Genomic DNA, 10,618 nt, shown 5'->3' with positions numbered 1-10,618 from the left:
TGCAGCAATTTGGCCTGATTTTGTGAGAATCAGTTAATCATTCTTGGTTGTTTCAGATCAAATTACAGCAACCACCTGTTTGATGTTCTGCGGAAGAATTTTACCAGCAGAAACGCTGTCTAATTGATCTCTAATGTCTCTTTAGTTTCTAAAAGTCTATGTGTTGCCATACTCCAACACAGTCCCAGAAGATGCACGACAAGGATGATCAAAGAGGGCATTAATAATGCCAGTTTGTAAGAGTGTTCAGACATGCAGGTTATTATATGTAGGGGAATATCACTGAGCTTGAAGCAGTAAGAGCTTAAACAAAGGAAATATCAGGTCGGAGGGCAAAAATACCACAGGACCAATTAATTAGAAGGACAAGAATTATCTGGGGAACTTGAACATATGTAAGAGGAAACCAAAATTGAAAAAGTGAAACCCACTCATTCTGTTTCTTGGTAAACCCAATCAAAAATCCCTCATTTTGTGTAATTCTTTGTTTTTTTTTTAAGATTTATTTTATTTATTTGAAAGACAGAGTTACAGAGAGAGGTAGAGACAGAAAGAGAGGTCTTCCATCCGCTGGTTCATTCCCCAAATGACTGCAATGGCCAGAGCTGAGCTGATCTGAAGCCAGGGCCAGGAGCTTCTTCCAGGTCTCCCACACGGGCGCAGGGGAACAAGGACTTGGGCCATCTTTCTACTGCTTTCTCAGGCCATAGCAGAGAGCTGGATCAAAAGTGGAGCAGCTGGGACTCGAACCAGCACCCATATGGGATGCCAGTGCTGCAGGCTGAAGCTGTAACCCCCTGCGCCACAGTGCCAATCCCTTGTGTAATTCTTCAATGAAACAGCAGTTAAATTCACCTGAAAAATATTTTGAAGTATTTTCTCACTGTCTTGACACTTCTTCCTATTCTTCTCTTGACAAATTTATCTGAAACACAAAAAATATTGTTGCTGAATATTCCATAAATCACAAATTACAAATATACAAAAGTAGCTAAAATGTACATATAAAACTGCATTTTGAGTAACTATTTTGGAAATATCCTATTTTTTCTGTTAAATCATAAAGTGTTATTGAGATATGGGAATTTAAATGTTAAGATATGCATTTTTTCACCTGTGAAATTATAAAAGGTAACTTCATGAGTTATATCTTTATTATTGCTTTGTTCATTTAAAAAAATATTGATTTAATTGAGAGGCAGAGTGAGAGACATAGAAGGGGAGGGAAAAAGAGAGAGAGAGCTCGTCCATCTATTGCTTCACTCCACTAATGGCAATCCTGGCCAGGTACGGCCCAACTAAAGCCAGGGGCCTGAAAGCCCACTGGGGTCTTCCATTCAGGTGGCGGGTCCATATACTTGGGCCCTCTTCCAATAATTTTTCAGAAACATTGAGAGCTGGAACAGAATTGGAGAAGTTGGGACTTGAAATGGTCCTCCACTATAGGATACAAGCATTGGAAACAGCAACTTAACCCACCACACAGCACTTGTCTTTTTTTTATTAAAAAAAAAAAAAAAAACACAAATTTTTGTTTATTTGAAAGGCAGATTTACAGAGAGAGGGAGAGACAGAACGAGAGATTTGCCACCTGCTGCTTCACTCTCAAATGGCCACAGCAGCTTGGACTGAGCCAGGCAGAAGCCAGGAACCAGTAGTTTCTACTGGGTCTCCCTAGTGGGTGCAGGGGCCCAAAGCCTTGGGGCATTGCTGCTGTCCCAGACACATTAGCTGGGAGCTGGATCAGAAGAGGAGCCACTGGGACACAAACAGGCCCCCGTATGGGATGACAACATCACAGGTGGCAACTTAACCTGCTACTCCACAAGGCCAGCCCCACTTTTTTCATTTTAAAAAATGCGTACACATCAGACCCAGAATATTTACTTTGAAAGAAGCAAATAAAAAATGTTACCACCAAGTGATTACAGACATATGAATACATGCAAACACAAACACATAGAAACACGTACACACTCACTGTCAGTAAAGGGTGAATTTTTGGCTAATAGACACATTCAATTCCATTAATCTAATAATTCTGAAGACTTTGCATTTGAAAGACATTTTATAAGGTGGTAATAAAATAAACACATGAATGAAGAATAGTCTAACTTAAAGGACTACAAACTCTTTTGATATACAGACATACACAAATAAAATTGAAGCAATCCAAGTAAAGGTAAGGAGATACTATAAATGAAACAATACACATCTCTTTATCTCTTGGTGAATGGGAAACTTCTTATGATTTGATATACCCTTACAGTAGCTGATGGCTGCCAATTGTGAAAAAAGGCATAATCAAATCATACCAATTATCATGAAATCAACATAAAGTTCTATCTCAATGAACCAAAACCACCAGAATAATTTGAATAAAAACCCAGGTTACAGATTTATGATTAGTTTTAACTCTGTAGATCTAGTTACAGGACAATGCTTCTCTCACATTCAAATAATCATGTAAGTCTATAACCAAGGAGAAAACCTAGTACATCTATTATCTTTCTTCCCACATAATAATTTTAGATCAACCTCAGCATCTGATAATGTATGTAACATTTATTTAACCACTGTCCACTGCTTCATCATTCAACCCACATATGATGGACTCTCTATCAGGTTCCCATGGCTGTTGGAGCGAATTACCAAAAGCTTGGTAGTTTAAATAATATTCACTTATTCTCTTGTAGTTCTGGATATCAGAAGTCTGGTCGGTTTTACTGGGCTGAAATTGAAGTGTTGTTAGTGTCATTCTTTCTTCAGAAGTTCAAGTGTAAATATCCTTTATTGACTTTTTCCATTTCTAGAGCTGGAATGCCTTCCTTTACTTATGGTTCCTTATCCAGTCTTCAAAGCAGCACAGCATTTTGTTTCAGCAGTCACATGGCCTGCTCCATTTTCCTTCTTCTTTTTTTTTTTTTTTTTTGTAAAAGCACTTATGATTATATTTTGGGACCACCCTAATAATCCTCATCTCAAGGTCCTTAATTACATAGCCAAATTCCTTTTGCCATATAAAATAACATTCACAGGTTCATAGGATTGAGATCTTGAAATCTTTGGGAGTCATTAATCATCCTATTATAAGCATCTAGTATATACCAGATGTTGCAGTCACAAATCAGAAAATTTCTGTTTCTGCACTGATAGTGCTTGTGATTATGTGGAGATATAAAAGATGTGTACATCACATATTTGCTTTTTTAAAGATTTATTTATTTGAAAGGTGTGTGTGTGTGTGTGAGAGAGAGAGAGCGAGCGAGCACACGCGAGAGAATCTTCCAAATCTGCTGCTTCACTCCCTAAATAGCCATAACAGTTCCAAGGCTGGGAAGTCAGGCACTCCATCCAGGTCTCCCGGGTGGGTGGCAGAAACTCAAGTACTTGAGCTATAACCTGCTGCCTCCAGGAAGCTGGATCAGAGTAGAATAGCTAGCACTGGAACTGGCACTCTGATAGGGAATGTATGCATCCAAAGCAGCAGTGTAACCCACTGAACCACAGCTGTTGTCCCATATACCTGCTTTTTAATTGGGTTATCTAACAGAGGAATATTTTATCTACAGGTGAATGTATTTTTTTTCCTCTTTTAATGTGATAATTTGCCATCTAGTCCTTAGAATATGAAGGCACAGAAATCACCTCATAGCAGATACTATTGAGAAGATAGTCTGTTTGCACAGACAGTAGTAGTGGGACTAACTATTTGGAGAAGGAAAGCGTGGTTTTTCTATTACTAACTTTGTAAACTACCACTTTTTTCAAGGCAGGAGAGAGTGATGCTATGGTAGGCAAAAGGGTAGGTAAGTCTGATTAAAGAAGCCATGCCATGGTGGGACTGAAGAAACTTAAAGCCCAACACCTTAGGAAACAACTCTGTAACATCCAAACTTTCAGTGGTGTAACAATTGAGGCACAGTTGATTACGGTGTAACACTAAGGCTCAATACACGAATGCTCATTTCTTTAAAACATGGAGGTGCTCTGTTCTAACCTGTGGAATACGTTTCCCACTCAGGAGTGCTGCATTGCTCTGTAGGCAGTTTCCATTGCAGACATGCCTCTGCCCCAGCCACCCCAGGACTTCCTTCAGCTGAGATGGCTCAAATCTAGTCATTAGTACATTAGGATCCAATAGCACCAATCAACTAAGAGTGAATTTTCTTCCTGTTCAGTATAGGAAGGATGACACTAATTTCTTATCTCTAGTACTCAAGAGTAACATGACCTGGGAGTACTTGAATCAAAGAATGAAGAAAAGTTTCATTAAAGTGGTGTGGTGTGTTTAGACGGGATTTACCTACGCTGAGTTTAGTCCAGAGGTATGCATCAGTTCTTAAAACAGCATCAACCAGTAAGTCAAAGGGTCAGCCAAGTGCCCATGGCCACCGCAAGGTCTGTGAATTTACACAGCTCCTACATTTCATCCGTGACCGTCTAAGGCCTGTTTCTCCTTTGATCTGTGTCACAGTTCATGAATTTATGTAGGATGATATAAGACTGGATTCCTTGTTGCAAGGACACAGGTAGGTGCTCAGGATCTCTTGGCATGTACAGTGAAAGGATGACAGCATCGGCATAAGAAAGAACGCTTGTGCCTGAAATCATCTGCTCTCAGCTTGTGGAACCTCTGGTGTTCCACTCAGGAGACTTCTGGGAGTTCTATTATTTGTATCCTAAACTCAAGAGATACCCTATTATACCACCAAAAAGCACAGCATTAAATAATAAAAGCAATTTACTTAAAAAACAAAATATTGCTCTGTTCCATATTATCATTTATAAATGTAACTGGGATTGAACCAATAAAATAATAGCCAGTAGAATAATAATAAAGAAGATTTCACATGTACATTGAAGCATATTATGATGGATAATTGGACTTTTGTTTTGGGTTTTATTTTTGCTTATATTGTTTATATATTTGTTTTGTATTTTGATACTTGGATTCCAACAATCCTTCTGGTTTTGAAAGAATGCCATATTGTGTGATTTCTGCTTCATTTTTCATTAAAGAAGCTAACGGGCTGACTTCCATTTCAAGAACATTCAGACAGCACAGAGTCTGGCTAATCAAATTACAGCAACCAAAAACTTGAATACTGACAAACATGTACAACTAATTGAAGCCTAGATAAGAAGTTCCTCCCTGGGGTGTCAACAGTGCTGAGAATTCAGTACAGCCCTAGATGTAGCAGTGCTTTAATTTGTAGTCATCTATGAGGCTTCTTCCCAATTCTCAGTCCCTCTGGGTTCCTAGATATTGCCAGTGCCTACGTTACCTACCTTCATCTTAGTGCTGCACTCTACTTTTTAAGCTTACACATAGTCTGTGTTTAGGTTTTCCAGATTCAGTTTCTGTTGCTTATAAAAGAAACTCTTAGGGGCCAGCACTGTGCCATAATGGGTTAAGCCTCTGCCTGTGGCACTGGCATCCTGTATGGGTGCTGGTTTGAGTCCCAGCTTCTCCACTTCTCATCCACCTCCATACTAACATCCTGGGAAAGATGGCCCAGGTGGCTGGGTCCCTGCCTTCAATGTGGGAGACGTGGAAGAAGCTCCTGGCTCTTAGCTTAGGATTGCCCCAGATCCATCTGTTGCAGCTGGAGTGGACCAGCAAATGTAAGATCTCTCACTGTGTCTCTCTTGTCTCTCTGTAACTCTGCCTTTCAAATAAATTAATATTTTTTAAAAAGGAACTCTTATTAATGCAAGTGAAAAGGATATGGACAGGAATTCTCATCTTAGTTGGGAGGAATAATTAGCAAAGGTATAAACTGGCATCACATGTGTACAAAACTGAAGGGCTAGAAGGGGAAAAAACAAAAAACAAAACAGGCATGAAAGATTCAGGAACCAGATAGTAAAGTCCACTGGAAGGGAGACAAGCAAAAGATAGCCGAAGGCGCAGGTATCGGCTTAGCTCTGAGAAGTGAGTCTTCATTACTAACAACAAAAGAACAAAACTGACTGCTGCTTTTCTCTTAGCATGATCAGATCAACTTCAAGCATCCTGTAGGGCTGATTATACAACTGTAATAAACAGTAATAATGGGTAATTAGGAGAAACAAAAAGCTGATAGTAGTTTAAGGTTAGAATCATTCTTGGCAAGAATTTGACGAGAAAAACTTGTGATTTTTTTCCCCATTCTTCACTCTCTGGATTGTTATTTTATTAACCACCCTTGATGCAGCATGCTTTAAGTATGTATCTGCTACATAAAATCAATTCACATGCAGCTCTTTGTCCTTCTAGGAACTCATCTATTAGATACATGGCATATTCGCCCAGTGCTGTGAAATTTATCTCTTTATTAAAGGTGTATTTCTTTAACAGACAGAGTGAAAGATAAAAGAGGGCAAAGAAACAAAGAGAGAAGGAGAGGGTTTTTTATCCACTGATTACCTCCCCAGAGGCTCTAACGGCAGAAGCCAGAAGCCGTGCTCTGCCTAAAGTCAGGAGCCCAGAACTCCATCTGGGTCCTCTACGTGGGTGGCAGGGGCCCAAGCACTCTGGCCATCTTCCACTATTTTCCTGGGTGCATTAACAAGGAGCTGGATTGGAAGCAGAGAAGTCAGGTCTCCAACCAGCACTCTGATATGGGATGCAGGCAACCCAAGTGATGGTTTAACCCACTGTACCGCATCGGTCCCATGTGCTCCATTTTTAACTTTAAAAATTCTGCTGATACTAAAAGGAAAGCAAAGAAACTTTATACATTTAGAGTCTAAAAGAAACTTTTTCATTCTTTTTTTCCCTTAGATGATACAGGTAACAATGCAAATATCCTTTCAAATATTTTATACGATTTTACATACATATTTATAAAAACATATAAATGGACTTCTCTTTTATTAACTTAGTAATCGCTTATTCATCTCCAATATTTTTCTGATCTTTCCTTAAAAACACACTAAATTCCATGCAGTTTTCATTCAGGAAACTAATTTTAAACCTATGGGATAAACAGAGTATTGCACTCGGCAGTTAATTGTGGCCATGGCTTAATGAAAAAAAGTCAAGATTTAACATTTTTTTTTAAATTTTTTCATTTATTTGAAAAGGAGAGTAATGGAAAGCAAGGAAGAGACAAAGAGAAAGAGATCTCCCACAACTTCAATCCCTAAATGTCTGTAATGGTCAGGGCGCTGCCAGAACAAAGCCACCTGGAATTCCATCTAAGTCTCCCACGTGGTTTTCAGGGGCTCAAGTACTTGGTATATCATCTGCTACTTTCCCAGGTACGTTATGAGGGAGCTAGAATGGAAACAAAACAGCCAGGACATGAACAAGCGCCAATAAGGGATAACAGTGTCACAGGTGGTGGCTACAATGCTAGACCCAAGATGTAGCATTTTTGATTCAAAGTTATTATTATAATATTAAGAATGCTAATGTAAGTTAATCACAACAAAATATTTCCCCCCACATTCCAGGGATATAAAAGGAAAAATAACAATCTCTATAAAAACATTTTGGAAAAAAAAGTAACGTGGGAACTGAAAATACTTAATTTTATCTATGAGTGTCATCTCAATGTTCCTTGTCAGTAATACAGGAACAGGAATAGAATAGTCAAGAATTGTAGCATGGGATAATAGCTGTAATCCCAATTCATTTTACAAGCAATACTGTGCAAAGAATTTGCAGATACAGAAGGTAATACAATGAGAATTTACTTACTATAATTTGCTTTTACGTACAGTCATATGATACCAATGTTTCAAAAAATTGTTGAAAAATTTACTTATTTGATAGTAAAAAAACACAGATAGACATACAGGGACCTACCATGTAATGATTCACACCCCAAATGCCTGCAACAGCTGGGGCTGGGTTAGGTTGAGGCCAACAGCTAGGGACTCAATTCAGATATCCCTCATGGAAGGCAGGAACCCACCTACTTCAGCTGTCACCTGCTGTCTTCAAAGGTGTACATGAGCAGAAGGCTGCAACTGGGAGTGCAGCTGGGACTCAAATCAAGGCATTCCGAGATGCAAGTGTCCAGAGTGGCATCTTAACTGCTATGACAAATGTCTGCCCCAAGTATCTAGTATTTAAAATAAAAAAAAAAAAAAATCCTTCCTTGTAATTCAACATCAGAAACTCTATTAATAATCTCCATAAGTATAACAGAATCAAAAACACTGACCATCTCAATAAAAGTCAAAGAAGTAACTGATTAATTAAACAGTCACGTTACACGAAAGCACATATATACAATTCAGGAGTAAGAAATAGAACACTTGGGATTGGTGCTTGGCGCAGCAGGTTAAAGCCCAGGCCTGCAGTGCTGGCATCCCATTTGAGCACCAGTTCGAGTCCTGGCTGCTCCAATTCCTATCCAGCTTTCTGCTACTGCCTGGGAAAGCAGCAGAGGATGACCCAAGTGTTTGGGCCCCTGCACCCAGATGGGAGACCCAGAAGAAGCTCCTGGCTCCTGGCTTCAGATCAACTCAGCTCTGGCTGTTGGCGGCCATTTGGGGAGTGAGTGAACCAGCAGATGGAAGCCCTCTCTCTCTCTGACTCAACCTCTCTCTGTTACTGTCCTTCAAATAAATACAATAAATCTTTAAAAAACAATAAGAAATAGGCTGGCACCATGGCTCACTTGGCTAATCCTCTGCCTGGGGTGCTGGTACCCCAGGTTCTAGCCCTGGTTGGGGCGCCAGGTTCTGTCCCGGTTGCCCCTCTTCCAGGCCAGCTCTCTGCTGTGGCCCGGGAAGGCAGTGGAGGATGGCCCAAGTGCTTGGGCCCTGCACCCCACCCGCGTGGCAGACCAGAATGAAGCAGCTGGCTCCTGGCTTTGGATTGGTGCGGCGCTGGCCACAGCGGCCATTTGGGGGGTGAACCAACAGAAGGAAGACCTTTCTCTCTGTCTCTAACTCTGCCTGTCAAAAAAAAAAAAAAAAAAGAAACAGAACACTTGAGAATCTTGATAAAGTGGATAGCAAAACTTCATAGCAATCATTGTATTTTCCTGATAAAGCTTGAGCATACTGCAGTGAAGTCAGGCATAAGAATTTAATCACTATTTCCATTAACCATTGTACTGGAGGTCCAGTTTATAACAAAGAGAAAATAAAGTGGTTTAGAAGTAGAAAAGGGAAGGATTTTCTTATTTACAAATGATAGGATTGTCTCTATAGGATATTTTTAATGTAATAAATAAACAAAATATGCAAGAACAATTAAGCACAGTTTCACATTATGAGACCAGTATATAAAAACGGATGTCCTTTTTATACATTAATAACCAATTAGAAAATGTAATTTAAAGAAAGGTACCTTCAATTTTAGCACTAAGATATAGGGACCTATAATGCAAGGTGTTTAAAACTTTAAAACATTGAATTACAAGAGTACAGAACACAAAATACTTGAATAAATACACATTTATAAATAAGAATACATTTCCTTAATACATTCTATTTTCAAAGTTAATGAAAAGTTCATTCAAAAAACAAATGGGGATTTTTATGGATCTTGGCTTAATTTTTTTAGAAGAAAGTAAAAGACAACAGTCAGATTTTAAGGGAGCCCTTTATGTAACTGTTCGCATCAAATTCTAGCCTTTAAGACTTCGTCACTATGGAACCAAAACAAAATACAGAATTCTCTAGGCTTCCCAGGATGATGTAAGATGAAGTCCGACTGCTGTAACCCCTATTTCACGGCTGCTTTCATCTCAATGACTTATGTATTCTAGGACAAATGTGGTTTTACACATTTGAAACTTTTAAATGTCCCATTTATCTACCTCAGGCTTCCAAGATCCATTTTTAAAAAAAGGGCAACTCGGTCCCTCAGCTTAAAAAATTGGAAGCAATCTTTCTCCTCGAGTTAAAAGCAACTTCTGGTAGCCTCGCAGGAAAAAAATTTTAAAAAAATTAGGCCGTCCGAGGGAAGCCTTAGAAGAAAGTTTCCAGGAGAGGAGTGATACCTCCAACTGCAGAATCAGAGACTCAGGCCGACCCCCGCTCTCTCCTCCCTACGCGAAGCCCTGAGGAGCGCTGCCCCTCCTAACCGCGACCCTCAGGCTGCGCACCCCGGGTCCTGCGCCCGGAGACCCTGAGCTCCGCCCACCGCTGGAGCCCCGCCCACGCGCCCACGCCCCGCCCCCGTGGGTCCCGGAGCGCCCTGCGCGCGCCTCTGGGAAGGCGGGGCTGATCGGGCTCGCGCTGAGCCGCTGTCAGAATTGCCGGGACTTCCACTCTCAACTGCGCTTCCGGCAGAGTCTGCTGGTGGCCCGTTCCACACTTCGGTGAGTAGCTGCAGGATTCAGGACCCCTGAGACGCGGTTATGGTGGGCAGGGCGTCGGCGGCGAGCGCCTGCGCGCCCGCCCGCCAGCCAATCTGGTCGCAGGTTGCCTGCCGCCGCCCTTTGACCCTGCGCCCCTCGGGCGGGGGGCGGCTCCGAGCCGCCGCGCTGGAGCCGCGGGACCCTTTTCTGGGTGCTCCCTGGCACTCACAGCCCCACGTCTTACTGGGTTTAGTTTGGGTTGCCTTTTCCCCTGATTGCTACCCCGCCAGCCTCCCCTAGTCTTCCGAGCGGGAGCCGCTGCGGCCTTTAACCCCCTCACCCCATCAGGTTGGAATTTTCCGGGCCGC

General features: G+C 41.2%; 1 protein-coding gene and 1 long non-coding RNA gene across 13 annotated transcripts in view; one reads left to right on the top strand and one right to left on the bottom strand.

Moving 5' to 3' along the window:
* Positions 1-470: 470 nt before the first annotated feature.
* On the bottom strand, positions 471-10,271 carry LOC138849632 (uncharacterized). 2 transcript variants are annotated; one of them, XR_011388614.1, is made up of 3 exons: positions 9,951-10,271; positions 856-925; positions 471-717 (listed from the first exon to the last, which is right to left on the bottom strand). It is a non-coding gene; the product is annotated as an uncharacterized lncRNA (long non-coding RNA). The 2 variants fall into 2 exon arrangements; XR_011388613.1 differs by having other exon boundaries at positions 471-925; positions 9,951-10,113.
* The window catches only part of MANEA (mannosidase endo-alpha), a 41,100-nt gene continuing 40,612 nt past the window's right edge, over positions 10,131-10,618 (top strand). For 4 of the 11 annotated variants that reach the window (XM_051854474.2, XM_070073767.1, XM_070073769.1 and 1 more), the window contains exon 1: positions 10,158-10,271. The gene's annotated coding sequence lies outside the window, so the exon portion shown is untranslated. Of the gene's footprint in view, positions 10,272-10,618 lie in introns of all 11 variants that reach the window. The other 7 variants (XM_070073768.1, XM_070073771.1, XM_017345286.3 and 4 more) reach the window with 6 other exon arrangements.

This window comes from Oryctolagus cuniculus, chromosome 5 (assembly GCF_964237555.1).
Source record: "Oryctolagus cuniculus chromosome 5, mOryCun1.1, whole genome shotgun sequence".
In the NCBI taxonomy this organism is placed as follows: Eukaryota; Metazoa; Chordata; class Mammalia; order Lagomorpha; family Leporidae; genus Oryctolagus; species Oryctolagus cuniculus.
Note: the sequence above shows the minus strand (reverse complement) of the source record. Positions and strands in the feature narration are given on the sequence as shown.